Genomic DNA, 10,711 nt, shown 5'->3' with positions numbered 1-10,711 from the left:
GGGTGTACCTATAATTTTAATTAAATTTCAAATCGACAATAACATTTAAGATTTGAAAATGTAAATTGTACCTGTATTTAAAATATCGATTATTTCCCAGAAATTCCATTTCGTTCAGCGCCATTTTGGAAGAACCAGAAAATCCTAGCTTGTACTAAGCGGAGCGCTAACAAAATTCTGACATTATTTATTTCAGGATATATTTCTGAAGTTGTGATTGTTTTGATTTTCTACTATTTACGAAAAGAGAAAAAATGTATGCTTGTTTAGAAATGGCACCTAATAATGTCGTGGTCACAGTATCCCGCGAGTATTGAATTGGAAAGGCGTTAATCAATCAAGTGTTGATGGTTATAAATGGAAATGAATTCCATAAAATTTACGAAATAGAGTGGGGAGTCGAAATAATAGTAGTTGCTTGTCGATAAATAGGAGATAATAATTCGATAATGATAGTCCACTCGGCTCAGAGAGCTAACATTTTGGTGTCCAATCTTATAATTTCAAGTCCTTTTCGGATTTGACCATTTTTTTTCTTTAAAATGGATTATAGGTTGTGTTTAAAATAGCAATTAGACTGTCGGGCGCCCATGAATTAGCACTTTTGAAATTCGAATTCGGTGCTTTTGCTTCTCTGAGAAACATTAAAGAGAGTGCCTTATTCTATCTATATCTTTATGAATCAAAGTCCTGACTGACTGACAGACTGACTGATAATCAACGCCCAGCCCAAACCGCTTGCTCTAGAAGGCTGAAAATTTGCAAGAAAGTTACTCATAAGTATTAGGTGTGTACAAAGAAAGATTTTTCCAGTCTGCCGTTATCTTAATAAATGGTGCCCTGAAATGTAAAAAATCTTCTCTATGCTACAAAGTCCGCGCGTTTCAACCAATTTCTCAAATATTTAGTACACTGGTTTCCTTTAACTTATAGACGGGCTGAATGGTCTTTCGGGTTCGATTTGTTGCCGTCTTTTAAAATGGCGGCCAGAAATTTAAAAACCCTTCTTTATGGAATAATGTCCGCTTGAAAAGTAATAAAAAATGTTCCGACGGGCTGACGGGCAACGCCGAGTGCCTTCGCTCCTAGGGTGCTAAAAAAATATTAGTCATCAGTAAAATCTGTCCATTCTTTATATCATTTTGATTGAAGTTCTTATTACACGCGAGCGACGCCGCGGGCAACAGCTAGTCAGCAATATGAAAAGAAAAATCATGCCCAATCTAGCTTCCGCGAAATGCCATTAGCTCTACCTTTTCCCAAAATGGCTCCGAAATAAAGAAAGAGTTTTTGAGCAGCGAAGGACATCATTGATCCTGGAATTCCCTTGACTCGCTTGTGAATGATATCAATAATCGTTAAGACTCCCATGACGCAAAGCAACCCGGTCCATACCTGAAAAAGTGTTTTCTGAGAAGCAACGACTATGAATTACTTTGCAAATACATCGACGTAATTACTAGATGGCTCTCAAGCAATGGGCTTACATCACCGGCACAAACAAGAGTTCTTGGATGTGCTGCACATCCTTACTGATTGACATGAAGATACATTCTACGGATTTACACGAAGACTTATTTCTACCCTTTTTATGTACACTCCATTCTACATCATTATTTTGAATGTTAGATTTTACTTGAACAAGAGGATAATTTGGAACTGATGGAAAATGTTTTCCCCGAATTGTCATTCTACATCATTATTTTGAATGTTAGATTTTTCTTGAACAAGAGGATAATTTGGAACTGATGGAAAATGTTTTCCCCGAATTGTAAGTCCTTGTTCGACGAGTAAATTTGATTCGGACATGAAGTGAGTTTATATACGGGATTTCATGGTTTTGGAATTTTTAGACCGATTTTGAAATTTTGACCAGCATTGCAGGGTTTTAGAATTTGTAGGGATTTTGGGAGAGAATTAGAATTTTTGACCAGGATTTTAGAATTATGAACCGTATTTTGGGAATCTGACCCTGATTTATGGATTTCAACTTATTACTATCGTGTTCTGAGCTGCTTATTTGTTTCTTGGTAGGACTGAAACTGCCTTACAGCTTCAAAATATTTTTAAAATTAGAAATACATTATATTAAGAGTCGATAATGAATTTTAGGGTGACATTATAAGTTAATTATAAGGTTATTAAAGATAAGACCGAAGAATTTTTTTGAAACTTAGCCCCGTTTAGAGGATCCCAATGAAGTCGAGTATACCACATCAGCGTGAAGGGAATTGCAGATGGGGATCACCCGTCGGAAGAAAGGTTGCTTCGAGAGGGGTGGAAAAAGTTTTTGCGAATTATCCCTGGTGCCTAGGTGAAGGCGGGGGGGGGGTTGAGGTGAATCAATTCTGGTTTTCATTGAGGTAACAAAACTTGGTAAGCGATCAAAGGTAATTAAACTAGGTTAGCGATCAAAGGTAATTAAACTAGGTTAGCGATCAAGCGTAATTAAACTAGGTTAGCGACGAAGGGTAATTGAACTAGGTTAGCGATCAAAGGTCATAGCTCGGTCCATAAAATTCTGTCATAGACGTAACATGGAGGCTGTATCCTATTCAATTTTGTAAAAGAAACTGACGTTATTCATGTAGTCCTTGCTTTTTAAGGGAATTATAGCAAAAGCGGATTATGCTTCACACATAAAGTACGTAAGTCCCACTTTTCTATAGCTTTGGCCATGGATTTCATGACATTCCCGAAGTAAAAACTAAGCAGACGAACAAAAATCTTTTAACCGATCACGAGCCCCTAAACATAGATAACCTCTTTAATGCCAGACCAATCGGCGACGGCTATTACTATTTTCTTCCATGGGACCTCGACTCGACTTCGCCGTCAACCGAACCGGGAAGCTCGGAAGGCAAAGTTGCGGTAGCGTTCGGTAGTCTTTATAGTATATTCAGCGTTTCAAAGCTGAAATTCCGAACATTTCCGAGTCACTTAATAAGTCTTCAACTAAATATTATAAGAATTGTTTTAATTGCAAGAGAAAAATAGCTCTGCGAATAACCGTAGACTCGAAAACTACGCTAAGCCTTGTCTAGGTATGTTCGGTTTCCCGATTCCCGAGCCACCGACGGCTGGGCTTACCGTGGCCGCGAGAACAGAAAACATTCCTCATAAAAAACATATACACGGCGACTTAAATAGTTCAAGCAAAAGCTACCCAGATTGATAAGATCCTCGTTTCTAACTCCCAAATAATCTTTGGTATTGTGTATAGTTTTATCTAAAGAATATTTTAGACACCCTGCTCAGTCTTTATAGCAGTTCCTGAATTAATGGTAAATCGGTTCTTGAGGCGGAAGGATCGCATGGATCCGAAGGAACCGCGTTACAGAACTATTTCCCTCCGCGTAAGGGGATGTTCTTTCCTAGGAGCTTAGAGAATATCGTGTAGCTCCCCTAGGCATAAGTTACGTACTTCATGTGTAAAGCTGCCAGTCAACGTAACTAAAGTTGACGAAAAATTGACAAAACATTATTAGACTTTGTGGAATTAACATTCAAGGTTCGCCGGAAAAAGAGTTGCCAGCCGTGTTGCCACGCAAGACCATTAACAACCCCGGGAGTTACGGTTGTTTTCGCGACAAGGGTGCCACCAATCGGCAACGGATAGAAACTAATCGGGTGTACAGAACTTCCGGTTCCGGATATCGCTTAAAAAATAAAATGGTCTTCTTCTAAATTCGGAGGCCGAGGCCGCAACGGTTTAATGTACAATTATGATAAAATAGCAAAATAATATATCGCTAAAATGCTCCTGGCCCATTCGACCGAAACCCCATTCGACAGAATCCCATTCGACCGAAATGTAGCCGAATTTGGCGGTAAATTATTGCAATAATTTGGTCTAAAAAGCCTCTGTAGTTATCTTCTTATAAAAATGTTTTAGCCAATTAATGTTTTTTACATAATTCGTTTAGTATATAATTAGCGTTTTAGTAATGAAAAGGTTCACAAGTTTACTAGGCTGTCTGTTATGTACTTAAATTATGGAGCGAATTGTTAATAAAGGCGGATATGTGTATAACTTTAACAGCTTTTTGTTTAACCTTAATAAAAATGTCGGCACAACTTACTACTATGTTTGTAGAAATAAGGCATGCAACATAAAAGTAACTTCTTTCAATGGAATTATTCAAGGTTCTATTCCCGTTCACCCTACGCACGAATCGGATATGAAAATCATTACTCAGTTAAAAGCCAAAGCTAGTATGCTAACAGAAATTGACCAATCATCCAGTAGCAGAAAACGAATTCGCGACGTCTTCACTGATGTTTGCACCGAGGCAAAGAGGAAAGCTATGTCAAATGGTATTGCAGAATTGGAAATTCATGCCATAATACCTGAATTTAAGTCTGTTCGCACTGCTCTTTATCGTCACAAAAGCAAAAATATGCCTCAGAATCCATAAAGTAGGGAAAATGTAATAATCAATGAACGATGGCAGAACGTCGGCAAAACGAACGAGCCTTTTCTTCTTTTTAACGACGGAACCAAAAAAAATTTTGGCCCTCGCCACCAATGAGTTTTTCCTATTACTGTCAGTCTGAGTCGGTTTTCATGGATGGCACTCATTACTCCTGCCCGAATCAATTCAAGCAACTGTACATCCTACATATACCTTACAGTGGTAGCATGTTGCCTATCGTATATGTCTTGCTACCCGGTCACTCCAAAGGTGTATACTCTCGAATGTTTTATTTAATTTCCGCCGCAACAACCACCAAAGGATTAGTTTTTTCGCCTAAAACATTTCAAGTAGATTTTGAAAGCGCAATGCTTTCAACGATAAATGGACTTTTTCGTCAAGCTAAAACAAAAGGATGCTTCTTTCACTTCAAACAATCCGTGTGGAGAGCTGTCAATAGCAATCATCTCTCGGGACAGTATAAAAATAACAAAAACGTTAGACTAATGGTTCGCCAGCTCATTGGATTATCATTAGTTCCACCGAGCGAACTCGACGAACTATGGCTAGTGCTGCAAGATACATTTCCAACAAATGACCCAAGTGTAACGAAATTTCTAGATTATACAAAAACGAGTTTTGCTTCGCAGTCCTTAAAAAACTGCATTTATACACAATCCGCGACACTTTTTCAAACCCACAAAGGGCCAGAAACTAAAAATTATTATATGTATTGCAATTTGAAATGAAGTTTAATGGTTATGAGAAATTTGTTATGATTAGAAATTTTACAACAAAAACGGGTATAAATGCGGCGTTTCGAGATAAAGAGAGCTTAGATTTTCACGTATGAAAATATATAGAATCTGTTCCCGTAAAAACTTATCCCTGTCAAATAATTAAGGCGAAAAAATACAAAATGAGCTTTTAGTATTTTAATTTTTCAGGGTGGAACAGGTAAGAAGAACGCTTATTTCGAGTAAAATGTCGCTTTATTACTCCTTAAATGAGGTTCCTCATTCTGATTTGTGGCTTTAAAAGCAGTGTCGTATTTCTGACATTTATCATATATTCAGAAAAGGTGTTCATATATGTGTGTTGTTACATCTTGTATAAGTTTTAAACTTCAATTCGAACTCGAGAAAAAATCGTCCTTGATTTGTTCCGAAACGCCGCATTTATACCCGTTTTTGTTGTAAAATTTCTAATCATAACAAATTTCTCATAACCATTAAACTTCATTTCAAATTGCAATACATATAATAATTTCTAGTTTCTGGCCCTTTGTGGGTTTGAAAAAGTGTCGCGGATTGTGTATAAATGCAGTTTTTTAAGGACTGCGAAGCAAAACTCGTTTTTGTATAATATCTGTCCCTTTTTGGGGAGAAACGTTATTTGGGAATAAATTAGTTCTGGAATAGTCAAACTCAATCGTCCAATTTTTTAAGACTAATTATATAGTATTTCACTAAATCGTAACTTACATTTGGAAATTGGAATGGTCGGATAATACAATGCACTGTATAAAAACACACTATGCTAAATATTCGTTGAAACCATGTGAAAATCATAAAAATTCTCCAACTATTTCTTTGTGATCATTTAACCTTAGGCTCAGAAAGACAAAAAATAGGCCCAAAAAGTTTTAAAAAAATCACGTGAACTTACTTGGAGAATCAAAATGGTGAATTTAACCGCCAGATTTGAATTGAAACTTTTTTTGAAATTCAGCGCGTGGTGGCGCGTGAGCTAGCGCGTGTTTTAAAAATTTTTTTTTTGAAAAACGCCAAGTTAACCTTACACTACGAGAAATGAGATACTATACCTTTTCAGCCTTTGCTAGTGCTGTAAAGTTAGGCTGTGAAAAAAGTGTACCCCCTTGGTCGCGAAACCTTGGGTCTAACTCGCAAAAATTTTTCCACCTCATAATGTTAAGCTCCATAGAGTTTAACATTACGATCTCGGATTGAGTATAAATAGAAAATCCCTGACGGGATTTTCTTAATTATTTTGTAAACCCTTGGATGGAAAACACCCTGCATCCACCGGAAACGTGGAATCACTTCTCATGCTACGAATTACGCACCAACAACCATTTAGAAGGACTGCACTTCAAATTAAATAGCAAGTTTCCTACCAAGCCAGCATTGTTTCCGTTTCTTGCGGAAATACAAAAATTACAAGTCCATTTTCGTGGGAACAAACTTGATATTGATGTCGGAAAACCTCCAAATCCACCCAAAAAAAATTCCTCAAATTCAATGAAAGATACAAAAATGCTGTTTCACTTTATAATACCGAAATTAAGAACCCCAATTTAAACGGAACTCAAGCCGCATTAAAACTTCTAAATGCCATAGCAGTGAACGTAGATTTTCATATCTAATTGAATTATATTTTGTACCTAAATAAATGAAAAATTAATGGTCATATTGGACTTATAACCTTTTGGGTATTAATTAATCGTAATTAAAACGGAACAAGTCTTATTATACTTCGTTCCCTCTTGCCTTGAAACCTAACCTAGCCTAACCTAACCTAACCTAACAGTAATGTTTTGGAAAAGGCATATTATTTGAGAAGTCCAGGAAGCTAAACATCAATATTTTGGAAATGGCGTAACATTGATAAATGATTTATAAAACTAATATACTAGCTGGGAACTTTCGGTTGAAGGGAATTCGTTCCAATGGGATTCGATTGAATGGGAAAATATTCCCTTTTTTATAGAAAACCGCCATTGGGCTAGATTTTAAAATACTGGCTAGAAATTTTCGGACGAATGGGATTCGTTCCAATGGTATTCGGTTGAATGGGCAGACTCCGCTAAATCAGCTTGATATCCGCAATATGGTAGTTAAAAAAATAAGTACACGATAACATTTTCATTCTCATCTTTCTCGTCGTGATCCGCCATTTTTATATAGCAAAGAGGAACCTGTAAACCGGAAATTTAGTACCCCCTAAAAGTTTCCTCAATATACCGCAAGGATCGCTAGGATTGCGCGTAATAGAAAACAATGAATAGTAGAAATCTTGCGTTGCGAATCCTGGGGGTTGTTAATGGTCTTAGCACCCACACACGCAACACTAAGCATGTCGTAAGAAGAGTAGAAATAGAGAGGGAAGCCCGGAAAAAGAGCTTACATCTATGGAAATAGTTTTTAAATCGTCGAAGGCTCCGACTGGAGCAGTGTCGAACGTCAGATGTTTTGCAGACAGTAATCTTTGTTGGTCGTACATGAACGGCACTGTCGATGTTGAGAAAAAAGACAAAAAATATAAAAGTCCGTAATTCACTGGCTCTGGTAACAGGTCAAATTTCTGGAAATGCGTATGTGAAGAATAGTTAGTAGTTAGTTGGTAATGGGAGCATGAAGGGTTGAAACAAGTTGTACTCAGTCGCTTTAAAATTATACTATGAAATCAAAAACGTTAATGAAATACAATGCGTTTATTATTTTTAACAATTTTTATGATGCTTGTTTTCAGAGTTGCTCTCTTCAACCTTTCACGCTCTTTTTGAAAATTGTTAATTGATTAGCGAAGTGAGAATAAAATTAGTAAATATTTTAGCACTAAGTTTATTTGTCAAGGCGTTAGCACATGGGGGAAAATGTTGCTGGTTGCAATCTCTATATGGAAAACGTGTTATAAGGACACATTGGGGGGGGGGGGCAATTCTCTATTTTTTTAAGCGAGTTATCGCGAGTGATAACTATCGTCTAAAGGGTTGATGCCAATCTCGTTCCGTGGTCTATGGCAGTGCAATATGTAAATAGGTGATTAGTCTTAGGTTTTATCAAACCTTGAACAAAAAGCGGCGGATGTCTCGCGTATTCCCCTCGTGCGAATAAAAAACAAGGTGGTCAAGTTGAAATTTACTGTCTTTTGTTAAAAAGCAAGCGATAACTTATCGACCTGCTTAACCCTTTTGGGCAATGAGAGGGCTGACATGTATGCCAAAAGATAGGCTGAGGCGAAGTTCTTCGGACCTGAGCCTGCGGTTCCCATCCCCCATGGCATCATTCGCCATAGGATTCACTGCCGGATGTCAGCACTACAACTGCAGCTCTGGCTTGACATGAATAGGCAGAGACAAGCCAAGGAGTTTGTCCCGGGTCCTTCCATTACTAGGGCAAAGGAACTGCTTGCCCTTAGCAAAAGCAAAATTAGGCTGGTTACCAGTTTCATCACTGGACACTGCCGGCTGAATAGACACCTGCACTTATTGGGCATCGTCGATGACCCACTTTGTAGGTTCTGCGGGGGGCAGAGAAAACCTCCTCTTATATCCTCTGCAGCTGCAACTACCTCGCGGCCATGGGGTTTGAGCATTTTGACATGCATACTATGGAACCTCACCAGTTCTCTACTGTCTCGGCCAATCGGATTCTCCGATTCATCGAGGCAATAGGACTCTTCGCATTGTAACCAGCTCGGGGTGCACAATATACCTTTGGTATCGGTGCTCGACGTGGCGACGCGTCACCCCCTTCAACATTAACATTAACCCTTTTGTTAAGTTATCACTCTCGTGATAATGATAAACGGTAAATTTTAATTTGACCACCTTGTTTTTGTTTTTTATTAGCATGAGGGGAATTTGCGAGACATCCACCGATTTTCAATCAAGGTTTGATGACACCCATGACTAATCACCTATTTTAATATCGCGCTCTCATAGACTGCACGAGGTTGACACAAACCCTTTAGACGATAGCTATCACTTGTGATAACTCATTTAAAAAGTTAGAGTATTGCCCCCTTTATCCTTGGCCAGAATTTAAAGACAGATTTGCTTGGCAACAAGAAACTGAGGGTGGAACACTTTTGTCAGACTTAGAACTAAAATATTTTATGTATAGTTTCATACCCAATCGTTAGTGTCGATTCCTCCATCATATTGAACGTTTATGTATCTTATAATATAAGTTTAATTAGGAAAGCGTATTTAATAACATCAAGAGCAAATCAAGCAGGAGTACCCCAATATGAACTTTGAAAATTTTTAAATATAATACAAATTTTATCGAAATTTAAGTTTGAATTAATTAGATACAAATTAAATTAAATCCAATTATACTTTTTATTATAAAATTAATTTCAATTTTTAGCACAATTCAGTCATTAATTGAAATAGTTTTCTCTTACGAGACAACAGGGTTGGCAAGTTTTAAACAATTTGTTTTAAACTCTTGTTTAAAATTTGTTTTAAACAGCCATTAAAAAAAACAAAAATTTGTTTGAAATGTTTTAAACAAAAAGTTTAAAACATGTTTTTTTATGGAGAGAAATTTCGAATATTTTTAACTCTTTTTATTTGAAAATGAGCGAAAAGATAATATAACAGAAATAATAAGATTCAGTCAAAACTTTCCAATAACTCGACTGTTTCACATGTGTGCTTAATTGTTTGGAAACCCTATCAGTTGATTTATTCGTTACCAATCTGTCTTGAAGATTTATATTCAAAATACATGATTAAGGATAACTTATTTTTTCGTCTACTTAAAACAAAGCAAGAACGTTTCTCCTATGTGGCTTCTTTACACTGTTGGTACATTTTACTGTTCTTAAGTGATTACGCATAATATATAAAGCCAGGCCCTTGACAGTGCTAAAATTAATACGCTTAATCCGTAAACGAAAAACATGAAGCGCTTACAAAGTAGTAAGAGGTGGTGATGTTTCAAATGTATGATGAGTTCTGACCAAGAAACTCTGAAGTACGGAAGCAGAAATTCCTTAATAGTGGCCACAAAAGAAATCAAGCATTTAGGCATTAGAGGTTAAATGTATAAATTCACGCATCACCCTCATTTTGTATCCGCTATATAAAAAATTACATTTTCCTTTTGAAAAGATCGCTTGCTCCTTTTAAACAGTCAGTAGAATATTTCAGATATTCAATATTGGTATTTCTCAACACGTACTCCCTTATAAATAATTAATTTCATGACAAAATATTTTCGGAAAATCTAATTTTAATCGTGATTTTAACAATAAAAACTTTGTTTTTAAAAAATTTTGGCGAATCCTGGCAACGACCCTTTCTTAGATCTTCAAATTCTAAATTTTAGGAGCTCTTGATTTTCGCGTTTGACTTCGCAGTACGTGTTCGTGGTCCATTAGTCTAGAGGTATGATACTCGCACTGTGGTACCGGGTTCAAATCCCGAAGGGTCCAGTCTTACAGCTTTATATTAGGCCTATAAATTTAGGAGTTTTCGATTTTGGTGTTTTTCTTCTCAATACGTTTTCGTGGTCGGATGGTCTAGGTGTATAATACTCGCT

The sequence above is a fragment of the Phalangium opilio genome, unplaced genomic scaffold, assembly GCF_054372755.1.
Source record: "Phalangium opilio isolate 3A_F unplaced genomic scaffold, DU_Popi_V2 ptg000246l_1, whole genome shotgun sequence".
Lineage (NCBI taxonomy): Eukaryota > Metazoa > Arthropoda > Arachnida > Opiliones > Phalangiidae > Phalangium > Phalangium opilio.
Note: the sequence above shows the minus strand (reverse complement) of the source record.